The sequence below is a fragment of the Amblyraja radiata genome, chromosome 16 (assembly GCF_010909765.2).
Source record: "Amblyraja radiata isolate CabotCenter1 chromosome 16, sAmbRad1.1.pri, whole genome shotgun sequence".
NCBI lineage: Eukaryota > Metazoa > Chordata > Chondrichthyes > Rajiformes > Rajidae > Amblyraja > Amblyraja radiata.
This window is the reverse complement of record NC_045971.1, coordinates 51,223,768-51,242,130: the sequence shown is the minus strand read 5'-3', so window position 1 is coordinate 51,242,130 and position 18,363 is coordinate 51,223,768. Positions and strand designations below refer to the sequence as shown.

General features: G+C 44.9%; 1 pseudogene; it reads right to left on the bottom strand.

Moving 5' to 3' along the window:
* LOC116982309 overlaps nucleotides 1-18,363 on the bottom strand; it is a 999,615-nt pseudogene that overhangs the window by 96,181 nt on the left and 885,071 nt on the right.

The window sequence follows — 18,363 nt, the reverse complement described above, 5'->3', positions numbered from 1 at the left end:
GCGCGTCTCGCAGGCACCTGCCCCGAGAGCCGCTCCAGCGGCTCAGGCGGCTCTCTCTCCCCCCGTGCGGGTGGAGAGACGTCCCGTCCCAAATCGGGAACACCTGCCGGATGCCTCTTCGGGTGGCTATACATCCAGCCCGCTATCGGGCTGGGCTCGGCACGGTGTCGGGGAATAGAGGAACACCGGGTCGCTCCTACCGCCTGTTGCTGCCCCCCTTACCCCCGACGGGAAACGTTCCTCATCGAACGGGGGACAGTTTTGTTCCAGAGCCTTTTTCTCTGCCTGTAAAACACAAGCAGAAAAAGGGGCTCCCCTGTAAAAGAAACCCGACCTCAGGATACTCACCTGACGGTCCGTTTCATCTGTTGCGGGAGTTCCTAGCTCCCGCTGCCGCTGTTGCACTGCTGGCGTAATGCCGCGCCTGCGCACTGAGCGGGTTCTTCACGTAGTCACTCACGTGACTCCGAAGTAAAACCTCACATTTATCCACATTATACTGCATCTGCCATGCATTTTCCCACTCACCCAGCCTATCCAAGTCACCTTGCAGCCTCCTAGCATCCTCCTCACAGCTAACACTGCCCCCCAGCTACGTGTCATCCGCAAACTTGGAGATGTTGCATTCAATTCCCTCGTACAAATCATTAATATATATCGTAAATAGCAGGGGTCCCAGAATTGAGCCTTGCGGTACCCCACTAGTCACTGCCTGCAATTGTGAAAAGGACCCGTTTACTCCTACTCTTTGATTCCTGTCTGCCAACCAGTTCTCTATCCACATCAATACTGAACCCCCAATACCGTATGCTTTAAGTTTGTATACTAATCTCTTATGTGGGATCTTGTCGAAAGCCTTCTGAAAGTCCAGATATAACACATCCACTGGTTCTCCCTTATTCACTCTACTAGTTACATCCTCGAAAAATTCTATAAGATTCGTCAGACATGATATACCCTTCATAAATCCATGCTGACTTTGTCCAATAATTTCACCTCTTTCCAAATGTGCTCCTATCCCATCTTTAATAACTGATTCGAGCAGTTTCCCCACTACCGACGTTAGACTAACTGGTCTGTAATTCCCCGTTTTCTCTCTCCCTGCCTTTTTAAAAAGTGGTGTTACATTAACTACCCTCCAATCCTCAGGAACTACTCCAGAATCTAAAGAGTTTTGAAAAATTATCACTAATGCATCCACTATTTCTGGGGCTACTTCCTTAAGTACTCTGGGATGCAGCCTATCTGGCCCATGGGATTTATCGGCCTTTAATCCATTCAATTTACCTAACACCACTTCCCGGCTAACCTGGATTTCACTCAGTTCCTCCATCTCATTTGACCCCCGGTCCCCTGCTATTTCCGGCAGATTTTTTATGTCTTCCTTAGTGAAGACAGAACCAAAGTAGTTGTTCAATTGGTCTGCCATGTCCTTGTTCCCCATGATCAATCCACCCGTTCCTGACTGCAAGGGACCTACATTTGTTTTAACTAATCTTTTTCTCTTCACATATCTATAAAAGCTTTTGCAGTCAGTTTTTATGTTCCCTGCCAGTTTTCTTTCATAATCTATTTTCCCTTTCCTAATTAAGCCCTTTGTCCTCCTCTGCTGGTCTCTGAATTTCTCCCAGTCCTCTGGTAGGTTGCTTTTTCTGGCTAATTTGTACGCTTTATCTTTTGTTTTGATACTATCCATGATTTCCCTTGTTATCCACGGATTCACTACCTTCCCTGATTTATTTTTTTGCCAAACTGGGATGAACAATTGTTGTAGTTCATCCATGCAGTCTTTAAATGCCTTCCATTGCATATCCACCGTCAACCCATTAAGAATCAATCGCCAGTCGATCTTGGCCAATTAACGTCTCATACCCTCAAAGTTACTTTCTTTAAGTTCAGGATCCTTGTTTCTGAATTAACGATGTCACTCTCCATCCTAATGAAGAACTCAACCATATTATGGTCACTCTTGCCCAAGGGGCCACGCACAACAAGACTGCTAACTAACCCTTCCTCATTACTCAATACCCAGTCTAGAATAGCCTGTTCTCTCGTTGGTCCCTCTACATGTTGGTTTAGAAAACTATCCCGCATACATTCCAATAAATCCTCTTCCTCAGCACCCTGCCAATTTGATTCACCCAATCTATATGTAGATTGAAGTCACCCATTATAACTGTTTTACCTTTGTTCCACGCATTTCTAATTTCCTGTTTGATGCCATCCCCAACTCCACTACTACTGTTAGGTGGCCTGTACACAACTCCCACTAGCGTTTTCTGCCCCTTAGTGTTTCGCAGCTCTACCCATATCGATTCCACATCCTCAAAGCTAATGTCCTTCCTTTCTATTGTGTTAATCAGCTCTCTAACCAGCAACGCTACCCCACCTCCTTTCCCTTTCTGTCTATCCCTCCTGAATATTGAATATCCCTGGATGTTCAGCTCCCAGCCTTGGTCACCCTGGAGCCATGTCTCCGTGATCCCAACTATATCATAGTCATTAATAGCTATCTGCACATTCAACTCATCCACCTTATTACGAATGCTCCTTGCATTGAGACACAAAGCCTTCAGGCTTGTTTTTACAACACTCTTACCGCTTATACTATTATGTTGAAAAGTGGTCCTTTTTGATTTTTGTCCTGGATTTGCCGGCCTGCCAATTTTACTTTTCACCTTGCTACCTATTGCTTCTACCCTCATTTTACACCCCCTCTGTCTCAACGCTCACACATTTAAGAAACCCTTTCCCTTTAACTCCATCCTCCACTATCCCATTCGACACCCCACCCCCCTTATTCAGTTTAAAACCGCCCGTGTAGCAGTGGCAAACCTTCCTGCCAGAATGATGGTACCACACCTGTTAAGATGTAATCCGTCCCTTTTGTACAGTTCCCCCTTACCCCAAAACAGATCTCAATGATCTAAGAATCTAAATCCCTGCCCCGTGCACCAGTTCCTCAGCCACACGTTCAGGTCCCGTATCTCCCTGTTCCTGCTCTCGCCAGCACGAGGAACTGGAAGCAAACCGGAGTAACAACCCTGAAGATCCTGATTTTCAGCATTTTTCCGAGCTCTCTAAAGTCACGCTGCAGAATATTCATCCCCTTCTTTCCGACATCGTTTGTGCCGACATGCACTACCACTTCTGGATGTTCACCTTCGCCCTTGAGGATTTTCTGCACTCTGTCCGTGACATCCTGGATCCTGGCACCAGGAAGGCAGCACACCATCCTTGCATCCCGTCTGTTGCCGCAGAAACCCCTGTCGGTACCTCTCACAGTGGAGTCTCCCACTACAATGGTGTTGCCTGCCTTAGGCCTTTTTGGTTTTGGCTCAACAGCCCTATTCGCATCGCAAGCCAGTCCGCCGTTCAGTGCAAACACGTCCTCTGTCCCGACAGCTTCTATGTGGGTGAACCTGTTCACAAGAGTTACAACACCCGGGGACGTTGGCATTCCATGCTTCCCTCCCTTTCTCACGGTCTCCCACCTTCTCTCTTCCAGTACCTTAGGTGTAACAATCTTACTGTAGGACTTGTCGAGGAACGACTCCGTTTCTCGGACGAACCGGAGGTCAACCACTTGATTCTCCAGTTCCCCAACACGGTCCTTCAGGAGCTCTACCTGGATGCACTTCTCGCATTTGTAGCAGCCAGAGGCACCAGCGGTGTCCTTGACCTCCCACATACTGCAAGCACTGAATCAGCTTGCCTGACATCTCCTTCTTTCGTCTCTACCTCTCAAGCGTATTGCGTGGTCTCCTCTCCTCAGCCGAAGACTCTCGAGCAAAGACTCACACTTCCCTCACAAGGCCGCTCACTCACTGCCGCTCCCTAAGAGCAGTCTTGCTTAAATTGACTGATAAATTGCCTGATTCACCAATTTCTCAGTTTTCAACTGTTTCCCCAGCATTGACTCACTTCTCTCCTCCCACTCGGGTTAGAGCCAATCAGTCTGATATCTTGCTAAACTCCTCCTGCTGTTACTCCCAAAACTACAGCAGTTCTGAGTAAAGTCTGCCTGTGCTTGTGGCAGTCAAGAGTACTCTAACAAGGAGCTACAGATGTGCTGGTTGCATCATGGCCTATTACAGCAATTACAACACATAGGATTGCAGAGGCTGCAGAGAGTGGTAGACTCAACCTAGTCTATCATAGGCATAGCCCTCCCACCATCAAAAGTACCGACATGAAGCGCTGCCTCAAGAATGCCACATCGATCACCAAGGATCCTCACTGTCCTAATTTTCAAACCTACCTCACTGCAGGCATTGGGCTTTTCAGTATGTCATCCAATCACAATCGTCCAATCGCAATAGGATCTCATTTACACAAACTGCCATGAAGAATCTGAAAACAGAAATTTTTCGGTGGCACCTACATCACATTAAGGTCTATTCGTTTTTATGTGGGGGGTGGGTGGGGGGGAGAGGCAAACTGCTTATCCTAATCCCTACCTGGTCGGAGAGGCGGCTTTTCTCCGGGCAGCATCTTCGACCCGTCCTCGCGGCCTACCATCGTGTCTGGAGCGGCGTTTCCTGAGGGGACTGGCCAGAACCACGACTTCGCCGGCGGCACAGCGCTGCAGCGATATTGCGGAGCGGGCAATGCCTTCCCAGGGTCTCTGCACTGGAGCTCCGGTATGCTGATCCGCCGATTGAACATCGCGGAGTGCGGGTCTGTGGAGCGGCCAGCCGCGGGCGTCAGCGCTGACTTTAACATCGGGAGCCTGGGGTCTCTTGGCGAGATCGCCAGTGGTGGATCTCCGTCCAGCACAGCTTGTTGGCTTCGGAAGCCGCGGTCTCCTGTAATGAAGCGGCCATTCCAGGTATCCCAAGCCGCTGAGAGGGTTCTTCCGACTCCGGTGCACCATCACCCGGGCCTGAAACATCGCGCCGTCGTAGCGGCGACCTCAATAGGCCCGACTATGGGTGGACAAGGGGATGGGGACTGGTCCTTGTGCCTTCCCTCACAGTCGGAACCGTTGTGGGAAGGGGGATGTTATTATGTTTATTTTTAAATTCCTTTCTAATGTTATGTTGTATTCTTATATTAGTGTGCTGCAAAGGCGACTTGAATTTAACTACAGCAATTGGTGTATGTGACAATATATGAACCTTTGAACCTTTAAAATGCATGTAGACAACCTCCACTGCCCACCCTCATCGATCATTTTGCAATTCCGTCCGTTACCACAACTATTCCATCTTTTAACCCAGCAATGCCATCCTTTATCCCAGCATTTTCATCCTTTATCCCAGCAATTCCCAGTTTATCCTTGACCGCCAGGCAGTTTATGTTGAGTCCAATTTTGTCACCCAACAAAGTTGCGATCCTATTGCACATGGAAAACGTCTATGCCCATGGGTGCCGACAATCTATCTCTGACCACAGTCGTATTGAAGATGGATCCAAACAACATTGATGAGTGTTAAACATTGCATTCAGCTTCATGCCCAGAGAGCCTAAGCTTTTGGATGGGTAATAATGGCAAGCACCCAATTCTATAATATTGCCCAACAATGGACTCGGCGGTCGAGTTGCTACCACACAGCGCCAGAGACCCGGGTTTGATCCTGACAACGGGTGCTTGTCGGTACCGAATTTGTGATCGCTGCGGGCTGAGGTGGGCCGAAGAGCCTGTTTCGGCGCACTAAAACTAACATTAAAAGAAAGTGCTGGAGACTGCGAAACATCTTGGTTGCACTCTGGCAGATGCTTCTCAGAGACGATCGGGCAAGACTGACTGGGGAGGCGAGCCGTCGATGGTCAACATGACGGCCATGGGCTTTACCAGCAGTCTCTTTGCCGCGCGGGGGAGTGGGGTAGACGGATCGCGGCGGTTCGCGCGGGAGGGAGGACAGGGAAGAAGGCGGCTCGCGGGGCGAACCCGTGGCCGCCATTTTTGGCCATCGACGACTCGCCTCGGAGCAGAATGCTAACGGCTGAAGGGAATGAGCGGGTCTCGTCCCACAACACCATCAGGGGTGGTTCGCGTCGGAGACTGGCGACAAGATGGGAGCTTTTAACCATTGTCTCAAATAACAATAACAGTGATTCGAATAAATAAGTAAATGGCAAATATTATTCGTTTTAGAGGCGCAGTGGCGCAGCGAAAGAGTTACAGCGCCAGAGAATCGGGTTCGATCCCGGCTACAGGTGTTGTCTGTATCATAATCTTTGGTCTGTATGGAATTTGTACGTTGTCCCTGTGACCGCGCGGGTTTTCTCCGGTTTCCTCGCACACTCCAAAGACGTAGAGGTGTGTAGGTTATTTGGCTTGGTATAGTAGTAAATTATCCGTGGTGGGTATGGGATAGTGATAGTGTGCAGGGATCGCTGATAGACAGGGACACGGTGGGCCTGTTACCGTGCTGTATTTCTAAACTAACCTATAAAAGTGGGCACTCAAATGCTGGAGTCACTCTGCATAGAAGGAATGGGTGAGAGTCCCTGCTTTCTCTGCATTAACTACCCTTCCGCCTAATTTTGCATCCGCAAACTTGGCCACAAAGCCTTCAATCCTTTCATCCGGCCCATGCGGAACTTCTCGAATCACTGGCAGATACTAGAGGAGCAAGATAGACCACTCCTCCGAAATCCAATGGACTGACGTGTAGTACGTGACGGAACGTGACGGCCGCCATTTCTTAATGCGAAACGCGACTTCCGGTATGCCACCCGCTGAAATCCAAAGCAAAGATTATAGAGCTACTCTCTAATCTTTGATCCAACGCAAAGATCCTCGAGTATCTTGTAGCGGGAACAGCCCCCTCCTTTGCGTAGTTTCCCTTGGATTGGATTGTGCAGTTTCTCTTGTATTGCTTTAACACACACTGAACAAAATTAAATTTAACGTATATATATTTTATATATTTATATGAATGTGTGTCTGTGTGTGGGAGGCAAGTTAGAGATAATAAAGTTTATTCTCATGGATCAGAAGCAACTTTGATTTAAATCATCTATTAATTTATTTGTCTTGTAAGATGATGTACATAAACCATAAAGGCAATTATATATATAATTATATAGTAAATAATAAATATATGCATATATATATTTATACACATATATATATACACATACATATGCATACATATATACACACATACGTATACATACATATGCACACATACAAATGCACACATACATATGGATACATGTATATGCATACATATATACACAAATATATAAACATATATATATACACATACATATATACACACATATACATATACATGCATATATACACACATACATATATATATACATATGATCATTTTCCAACGATCAATAGATTTGCGATCAGTTCCGGTGGATTGGAGGATAGCTAATGCTATCCCACTTTTCAAGAAAGGAGCGTGAGAGAAAACGAGGAATTACAGACCAGTTAGCCCGACTTTGGTGGTGTGAAAGATGCTGGAGTCAATTATTAAAGATGTAATAATGGGGCATTTGGATAGCAGTAAAAGGATTAGTCCGTCAACATGGATTTATGAAAGGGAAATCATGTTTGGCTAATCTTCTGGATTTTTTTGCCGCAAGGCTTGGTGTTGGGGCCGCAACTGTTTACCATATATATTAATGATTTGGAAAAGGGAATTAGGAGCAAATCTAATGCATACATACCTACATATTTAAATTCATCTTATAAGTTGGTCAAATAACATGGGCACCTTCTTGCTTTTTTTGAGACATGGATTTTTTAAATGTGAATGTCTCACAACAACACATTTGTGGGTCAACAGTATTTTGTACCAACCCCCACAATTTCAAAGAATTCTAAATTGAACTTCTTAAACAAGGAAAACAATTTTTATTTACATCATTTTGTGCGCGACATATACAGGGTTGCAGTGTTTAACATATCAGCTAATCAATAAAAGTGATGTCAAATTCAACACATTTCAAACAAAGGACAACATTTCCAACTTATACACAATCACTAGACTAAGTGGGACCCGTTGGGTCCCAGCATCACACGGGAGGGCTGGTCACCCAATGCAATATTCCACCTCTCCACCAATTCCTATATTGCTGGCCAGTGGGGGGGGGAGGGGCTTTCTGTTGCGTTAGTGTGGGTGTGGGCCGAAGGGATTGTTTTCCAGAGGGCTAGTATGGACATTGTGGGCCGAATGGATTCTTGGGCTGGCAGCTCAATCACTAAGTCCAGGCAACTCAGTCACTGAAGCCTGGCAGTACAGTCACTCAGACCTGGCAGGCTGGAAGCTGAGAAACTGCCAGAAATTCTGCCCAAAACAGGTGACAGACTCTGTGAGAGAGAAGGTTGAGAGGGTGGACTGAATGGATTATTGGGCTGGCAGTTCAGTCACTTACGGCTGGTGGGCTGGCAGCTCAGTCACTTACAGCTGGTGGGCTGGCAGTTCACTTACTCACGGCTCGTGAGTTGGCAGTTCAGTCACTAACAGCTGGAGGGCTGGCAGTGCAATCACTGACGGCTGGAACCGATATTGCGCCAACACACTCAATTTTAAATATTTCATAATAGAGATCCATTAACATGGTTAACATTTTATTTCCGACATGCATGATAAGATTTACACAATTCACATTATTCTGTGCGCGAGTTATACAAGATTGCAATGTTCAGCATATCAGCTAACCAGTGAAAGTGATGTACAATTTAACGTATGCAACACAATGATAGCCCCACCCCTGCTTCACCAAAGAGCAAAAGGTCCAACGTAGATACAATAATAAATAAATCGCCATTTGCATTAGTTTTGTGCAGTTAACAAATCACAATTTCACACAATGTACTTAAGACGGCAGTTATTTGACAAATACTCCGCAGTTCGGTGCAGGAGATCTTGTCAACGAGTATTCTGGACCCACTGTTGACATCTGAAATTACAGGAGATATCATTTAGGATTAACTAATAAGAAAATAACTGATCATAACTACATGCCTGATCAATGGATGATATATCACAAATGCAATTGTTTTCAGTTGTGTGGAGAGACCTGTATATTAAAGATGCTTTTTTCCTCTAACATGTCAATTTACCTTAAATGTAGAAGAGCTTATTAAAATGTTCTTACAAAGACCATTAGGTATTTTCTTTTAATGCTCTTTTGGACCCAAGGCATAGCAGAGCTGCCAACTCTCACAAAGAGGTATGGGAGGGAGAGAGGGAAGGGAGAGAGAGAAGGAAGGGAGGGAGATCGAGAGAAGAGAGGAGAGATCGAGAGAAGAGAGGGAGAGATGAGAGAAGAGACGGAGAGAGAGAGTGAGAGGGAGAGAGAGAGAGGGGGGGGAGGGAGACGGAGGGAGAGGGAGAAGGGGAGAGGGAGAAGGGGAAAAGGGGGGAGAGGGAAAAGGGGGAGAGGGAGAATGGGGACAGGGAGAAGGGGGAGGGGGAGAGTGGAACGATAGCACATTATAACGCGCAGCCGTCCCATTCCGACCAAGGATTACAGAGCAGATCTCCTCTAGTATCTTTAATTGCGGCGGCCGCCGCCGCCGCCGCCGCCGAAACCCCCGGCCCACCATTGCACCCAAAGATGATAGAGCAGAGTTGTATAATCTTTGATTGCACCCTTCTTCACGGTGGGATTGTGATCATTGCTTATGATGTCTCGACAATTCGAGGGACATAACGGGTAACAGCCGCCGCGTTCTCGGACTCGAATCTGAGCTCGAAAAATGTCCTGGTCACTGGGCCTAATGTGTCCCGCGGGCCATATTTTGGAGACCAATCCCTTACAAGAACAAAACCAAAAAGGTACAGAAGTGTTAAAATTGTCTTTATTATTATGGTAAGTAAAATCTATTAAAAATAAGTCTAATAACTTTCTAATGTACCGACAAACCTAGTTTCCCAATGGCCGTTGATGGGAGAACGGAAAATAACATTTTCACGACAGAATATCAACTGAAAATAATAATAATATTTTCTCACCTTTCTTTTTTATTGGGGAACCTAAAGAATGACAGGTTGGGTCGTCTACATTTACGATTAGAACAATTGATAGCAGAGCAGTGAGATGAAGATTTAGATGAGGACGCCATGACAGCCCAATAAAATGCCTCAAATAATGGGGTCGACATTCACACACGTCATACTACGCTTTTTTCGAGGAGTGGTCTATCTCTTTGGATACTGCAGGAGCAAGATAGACCACTCCTCCGAAATCCAATGGACTGACGTGTAGTACGTGACGGAACGTCACGGCCGCCATTTGTTAATGCGAAACGCGACTTCCGGTATGCCTCCCGCTGTGTAATCCAAAGCAAAGATTGTAGAGCTACTCTATAATCTTTGATCCAAAGCAAAGATTATAGAGCTCCTCTATAATCTTTGACCCAAAGCAAAGATCCTCTAGTATCTTGTAGCGGGAACAGCCCCCTCCTTTGCATAGTTTCCATTGCATTGTATTGTGCAGTTTCTCTTGTATTGCTTTAACACACACTGCACAAAATTTAACGTATATATATATATTATATATTTATATGAATGGGTGTCGGTGTGTGAGAGGCAAGTTAGAGACAATAAGGCTTATTCTCATGGACCAGAAGCAACTTTGATTTAAATCATCACTATTAATTTATTTGTCTTATGTAAGATGATGTACATACACCATAAAAGCAATTATATATATAATTATATAATAATAATAATAAATATATGCATATATATATACTTATACACACATACATATATACACACACATACATATATATATACACATACATATATACACACACACATATATACACACATACATATATACACACATTCATATATACACACATACCCACATACATATGTATACACATACATATGCACACATACAAATGCACACATACATATGGATACATTTATATGCATACATATATACACACATATATGAACATACATATATGCACACATATACATGTACATGCATATATACACATACATGCATATATACACATACATATATATATATACATATGATCATTTTCTAACGATCAATAGATTTACGATCAGTTCCTGTGGATTGGAGATAGCTAATGCTATCCCACTTTTCAAGAAAGGAGCGAGAGAGAAAACGGGGAATTACAGACCAGTTAGACCGACTTTGGTGGTGTGAAAGATGCTGGAGTAAATTATTAAAGATGTAATAATGGGTGATTTGAATAGCAGTAAAAGGATTAGTTCAAGTCAAAATGGATTTATGAAAATTTACATTATTCTGTGCGCGAGTTATACAGGATTGTAGTGTTCAGCATATCAGCTAACCAGTGAAAGTGATGTACAATTTAACGTATGTAACACAATGATAGCCCCACCCCTGCTTCACCAAAGAGCAAAACGTCCAACGTAGATACAATAATAAATAAATCGCATTAGTTTTGTGCAGTTAACAAATCACAATTTCACACAATGTACATAAGACGGCAGTTATTTGACAATTACTCCGCAGTTCGGTGTAGGAGATCATGTCCACTGTCGACATGTGAAATTACAGAAAATATCCTGCAGTCAATATGCTATTATTCTGCATTAAATAACAGAGATGTCGAAAGAAAATGCTATTGAGAAGATTTTTACAAGGATGTTGCCATGAGGATTCGACTATCTGAGCTCAATGATCTAACTACAGTGAGAGATTGAACAGGCTAAATAAAATGTTCTATATGCCACAGAAGAAATACATGTTTTATTACCTTTCCTCCTTAATGGGGACCCTGAAGAAAGACAAGTCGTGTTGCCTACATTGCCGATTGTCGATTGTTTTTCGCAGGAGTGGTCCGTCTTGATCACATGGTATTGGGGATAGTGTGTTGACATGGATAGAAAATTGGTTGGTAGATAGGAAGCAAAGAGTAGGAGTAAACGGGTCCTTTTCAGAATGGCAGGCAGTGGCGAGTGGAGTGCCGCAAGGCTCGGTGTTGGGGCCGCAACTGTTTACCATATATATTAATGATTTGGAAGAGGGAATTAGGAGCAACAGTAGCACGTTTGCGGATGACACAAAGCTGGGTGGCAGTGTGAACTGTGAAGAGGATTTTAGGAGGTTGCAGTGTGACCTGGACAGGTTGAGTGAGTGGGCAGATGCGTGGCAGATGCAGTATAATATAGATAAATGTGAGGTTATCCACTTTGGCGGCAAAAACAAGGGGGCAGATTATTGTCACAATGGATTCAAAAAGGAACTGCAGATGCTGGAAGATCGAAGGTACACAAACTTGCTGGAGAAACTCAGCGGGTGCAGCAGCATCTATGGAGCGAAGGAAATAGGCGACGTTTCGGGCCGAAACCCTTCTTCAAACGTCGCCTATTTCCTTCGCTCCATAGATGCTGCTGCACCCGCTGAGTTTCTCCAGCAAGTTTGTGTACCTATTGTCTCAATGGAGTTAGGTTAGGTAAGGGGGATGCGCAGCGAGACCTGGGCGTCCTTGTACACCGGTCACTGAAAGTTGGCGTGCAGGTAGAGCAGGCAGTGAAGAAAACTAATGGAATGTTGGCCTTCATAACACGAGGATTTAGGTAAAGAGTAAGAGTTTCTTCTGCAGTTGTATAGGGCTCTGGTGAGACCACATCTGGAGCATTGTGTACAGTTTTGGTATCTTAATTCGAGGAAGGACATCTTTGTGATTGAGGCAGTGCAGTGTAGGTTCACGAGATTGATCCCTGAGATGGCGGGACTGTATATGAGGAAAGATTGGGAGAAGGGGGGAAAGGGAGAAGGGGGGAGAGGGAGAAGGGGGGAGAGAGAGAAGGGGGAGAGGGAGAAAGGGGGAGAGTGGGAAGGGGGAAGAGCCGTAGGGTTGATTTCTAAGTTGTCTTTCGCCTTGTTTTCTCGTTCTCCTTCTTTCTCCCTTTTTCTCTTTCTCCTTTTTTCCTTGCTCCTTGTTTCCTTGCTCCGTTTGTCCCTTCTCTTTTCCTTCTCCTTTTTCCTTTTCTTCTTTTTCTCTTTTCCCATTTTCGCTTTTCCTTTTGTTTCTTTTCTCTTTCTCCTTTTCCTCTTTGCTCCTCCTTTTTTCTCTGGCTCCTTTTGTTTTTTTTCTCCTTTTTTGGTCTGTTTCCGCCTTGGTCTCTGCCTTCTCTTTCTTTCTCCTTTTCTCCCTTTTCTCTGTCGGGAAAGGGTTCTGGATTGAAGGGAAAGGGTGGGGGGGGGAAGAGGGCTTAGAGGGAGAAGAGTGGAACGATCCCCATTATAGCGTTTCTAACGCGTAGCCGTCCCATTCCGACCAAATATTATAGAACAGAGCTCCTCTATTATCTTTGATTGCGAACGCCGCCGCCGAACCTCCCGGCCCACCATTGCACACAAAGATGATAGAGCAGAGTTCTATAATATTTGATTGCACCTTTCTTCACGGCGGCCTTGTGATCTTTGCTTGTGATGTCTCGACAATTCGAGGGACTTAACGTGTAACAGCCGTCGCCTTCCTTCCCGGACTCCAATCTGAGCTCGAAAAATCTCCTGGTCAATAGGCCTAATGTGTCCCACGGGTCATATTTTGGAGACCAATCCCTTACAAGAACAAACCAAAAACGTACAGAAGTGTTAAAATTATTGTCTTTATTATTATGGTAAGTAAAGATCTATTAAAAATAAGTCTAATAACTTTCTAATGTACCGACAAACCTAGTTTCCCAATGGCCGTTGACGGGAGAACAGAAAATAACATTTTCACGATAGAATATCGACTGAAAATAAAAAATAATATTTTCTCACCTTTCTTTTTTATTGGGGAACCTAAAGAATTACGGGTCGGGTCGTCTACATTTACGATTAGAACAATTGATAGCAGAGCAGTGAGATGAAGATTTAGATGAGGACGCCATGACAATAAAATGCCTTATAAAATGGCGTCGACAATCACACACGTTCTACTACGCTTTTTTCGAGGAGTGGTCTATCTTAATCCTTTATAATCTTTGATCCAGCCATCCAGACAGAAATCCTTTATAATTGCCATTATTTGCCATCTGCCATCCAGCCAACCTGCTATCCATGCTAGTATCTGCCCTTTGATACCATGGGCTCTCATCTTCCTAAGCAGCCTTAGTGTGGCAACTTATCAAATGCTTTCTGAAAATCTAAGTAAACAACGTCCACTGACTCTTTTGTCTGTCCTATTTACTTGTTCAACGAATTTCAGCAGATTCATCAGGCAAGTTCGCAAAACCATGCTGACTTCTGCCTATTTTCTCATGAACTAAGTACTCTCTCTCTTTTTCTCAATTCAATTTCAACTAAAAAAAAATGTATTGGCATGATAAAATACATCGTTATATTGCCAAAGTATAAAACATGACACAATATTTAAAATGCATCAATATAAATACAAGTATACAGTGCATGGATAGATATGTCGCTGTACATAAACTCGCAATAGACCTATAGCCCTTTATTGATTGCTACACGTTCTTGTAGCTGTAAGCAGCACAACAGAATAGCAAGTTTAGCAATGCAATATTCATTTCTTAGTGTCAGTTAATGTCAATTAGTGTGTGCGTGCATGTGTGCGTGCATGTGTGCATGTTGGTCATTCGCCGTCTCTCAGGTTATGGCATGCTGTTACGTATTGTGCACCAAGATGTGCTGTATTTCCTTCACCAATGATTATTCTTAGTTTTGATATATCATCTAGTTCTTTAAAGTCAGGGGTTGCCAGACAGAGTTTGTCAAAGTATGTTTTCCTTGTTTTGTCAATTTTTTTTGCATTTTAGGAAGAAGTGCACCTCTGTTTCAACCTCATCTGTCAAACAATGGCCGCATATTCTGTTTTCTCTTGGTTGCCAGAATCTCTTCTGTCTTCTTTTTTCAACTGCCAAATTGTGGTCACTTAACCTGTATTTGGTTAGGGTCTGTCTCTGCTTTATGTCTCTAACAGTTGAGAGATGGTCTGCCAATTTATAATTTCTTTTTAGGGCTGAGTAACATTCTAATCTGCTTTGACGTTTGGTTTCTTTATCCCAATGTTCCAGATACGTTTCTTTAAATTGTTTGATAATTTGGTTCACTCTAACTGGTGATTGGTGTTCAATATTGATCTGAGGCTGCTCAGGGTTTAACTGGATAGGGTTTAACTGGATAGGGGTAGTTAGACTCACAGTACCAACTGACACAGGGAACTCTTTTCTGGGCTCCCCTCTTGTGTTTGAAGGGCTCTAAACTGGAGGGTATCCGGGGGACTAGATTTAAGGAGGTTCCAAAAATTTAGTGCTCTTTTCTGGATATTTATTATCAGTGGGTATCTGCCTAATTCCGCCCTACATGCGTTTGTTGGTGTTTTCCTTTGGATACGGGGGATGTTCCGACAAAAATCCGCATGCAGGGCCTCCATTGTATGTTTTTCCCATTTACTATAACTATGGTGACTGAGCGGACCCCATACTTCACTACCATAAAGCGCAGTAGGCTCGATTACACTCATATATTTTAAGCCAGATTTTAATTGGAATTTGGATGTTGTAGAATCTTTTTATTGCATACAGAGCACTTCGAGCTTTCTCTTTTAGTGCATTCACTGCCATATTGAAGCTCCCTGATGCTGAAACAGTTAGAACAAGGTAAGATTAGCTCATAGTGTGTTTGATAATAATACCATTGAGATTAAATTTGTAATTATCTTCCTGACATCTGGGTCTTTTCTGCAAAATCATGATGTTGGTTTTCTTTAGATTTACTGTCAGGGCCCAATTTTGGCAGTACTCATCAAGTAGGTCCATCTGTTGCTGCAGTCCCTGTTCTGTGGGGGACAGCAGAACCAAGTCATCCGCATGAAACAGGGATTTTACCTCTCCGTCCAGAAGACAGAGGCCCAGCACTATGCTCTGGTCCAACTTTACTGCCAAGTCGTTGATATATACATTAGACAGTGTCGGGCTCAGATTGCAGCCTTGCTGGACGCTTCTTCTCTGGGCGAAGAGATCAGTGCATTTGTCCCCAATTATAACGCCACATTTATTATTCAGATACATTGATTTGATAAGGTCATATACCTCTCCTCCTATACCACAACAGAGGAGTTTGTAAAGAGCCTTTTGTGCCAAATAGAGTAAAATGATTTCTCAAAGTCAATAAAACAGGCAAATATTTTTCCAGTTTTTGCTTGGTGTATACAGTGTGGAGGGTATACATGTGGTCAGTGGTACGGTGCTTTGGGAGGAAGCCAATTTGGTTTTTACTGAGAATATTGTATTTGTTAAGGAAATCCTGCATTCTGTTATTTATGATACTGCAGAATAACTTCCCTAGGCAGCTATTCGAGGAGGAGGAGCCATCTTGGGGAACGGCTGCTAACCAGCAGCTGTCCGTTTAATTCACTTTTTTTTGTAGTTCTAGTGAGTCCTGTGTTTTGTTTGTGGGAGAAATAGACTTTTTAATGTGGGGGGATGGGGGCAACTATATTTCTAGGTCCCTACCTGGTCGGTGAGGCAGCTTTTTCTCCGGGTTGCCCCGTCGACCCGGCCTCGTGGCCTACCAGCGGGCGTGGAGCGCGTTTCCTGCCGGGGACCGCCCAGCACCTCGGCTTAGGTGGCGGCACAGCGCTGGAGCGCTATCGCGGAGCGGAGCGGGCGATGCCTTGCCTGGGTCGCCGCGCTGGATCGACGCGCTGGATCGAAGCGCTGGAGCTCCAGTGAGCTGTGACGGCCGAGTTCAACACCTCCGGGCTGCAGGTCTGCGGAGCGGAGCGGGCGGCGCCGACTTCAACATTGGGAGCCTGGGAGCTCCAAACCGGCGCGGCCTTGTCGGCTTCGGAAGCCGCGGTCCCAGGTGGCCCAGCCGCTGAGAGGACTCTCCCGACGTCGGGGCAACAGCACCCGGCGAGAACGGCCAGGAACATCGGGCCTCCGTAGAGGCTTTGGGAGAACTGGGGATGGGGACTGGACATTGTGCCTTCCCCCACAGTGGTAACCATTGTGGGGGGGATGATTTTTGTGTGTAAGTGATTATTTTAGTTTGTGTCCAAGATGGCCGTCGGAAGGGAGAGTGTATGCTCGCGCGGTTTAGCTGCCGCTGCTCTCTCTTCACATTGTGTTTTTGATTTTTTTGTCCTTGGATCGAATTCTGTCTTTAATTTGTGTATTGGTGATGTCTTTATTATTGATTTTACTCTGATTATATGTTTTTTACTCTTGTTAAATTCTGTAAGGTGTCCTTGAGACTTTTGAAAGGCGCCCACGATAATTGTACTTCGGAGTCACATGTGTGATTCCTTGAAGAAGCCCCGCCAGGCCACATGCGTATCATTATCGTCATCCGCATGGCGAGGCACCGGTCTGGCAGGCAATTCATTCCTGCCAGCAGTAAGTAAAAAAATCTACAGGTAAGTTTTCATTACTTACCAGGTTGTGTTTTTCCTGCAGGAACCTCCTCTTACAGAGGTTCCTGTTGGCTATAGTAGCGCAGTCCGGGCGAGCCGCGGGGAAACCGGCATTGGGCTATGGGGAGAACACCAAGTCCAGCCCGCTAACGCAGGAGCCGGCAGGCGCGGGCGTGTTACTCCAGTCACTGACAAGGCAGCCAGCGACTTCCAGACCGCGGAGGTTTCCGTGGAGGGGTAAGTCCCAACAATATTAGGGTAATTTACATATGTCTTTTTATATTTTCTTTAAAAGACATTGGGACTAGCTTAGTTGGGGCAAAGGGCTTGCTTTCTGTGCTTTATGCCGGGGCTATAAGCTATTCTAAAAATAACTCGTAAATCGGGCCAGGAGGATACACCTCCCAATAAAAACGATGTTGTGGACGTGTGATAAAATGGAGCACCTGATAAAAGGGATGCTCCATCACGACAGGCTCCAGGGGGAGCTTCATACCCAACACGTCACCCCAAGGGCCGTGGCAGCAGCTTCAGAGTAAGGCTGTATAAATAAAATCAGCTCCAGGACAGGAGCTTTATATCCACAGGTCCTCTTGGGGGGTAATGGCAGCAACATCTATCGGCAATATGTCTCCCTCATGAAGGAGGTTGAGCCTACCAGGGCAGAGTTATTCTGTCACAGAGGTTACGGGTATTACAAAGCATACACCAAGGCATAAAGTAAAGAAGCTGTTGAGCAAAGCTCCAGCATAATTTACCTCAGTAAGGAACTTTTATATTCTGAGATTGGAGGTATGGAAAAGCAGGCACCAAGGCATATAACCAAGAAAGGCTGTTTGAGCACAGCTCCAGCATAACATGGTCTAGCTAAGGAGCTTTATATATCCTGCGACTAGAGGTATTGGAAAGCATACCCCAAAGCATCAAACCAAGCAAGGCTGTTGAGCACAGCTCCAGCATGATATCCTCCAGCAAAAGAGCGATAAACAGTAAACAATTCACTGAAGTTGGTGGAAGCATGAAAGTTGGACAGTGGACAATCCTAAATCTTAGTTGAACTCAGGGAA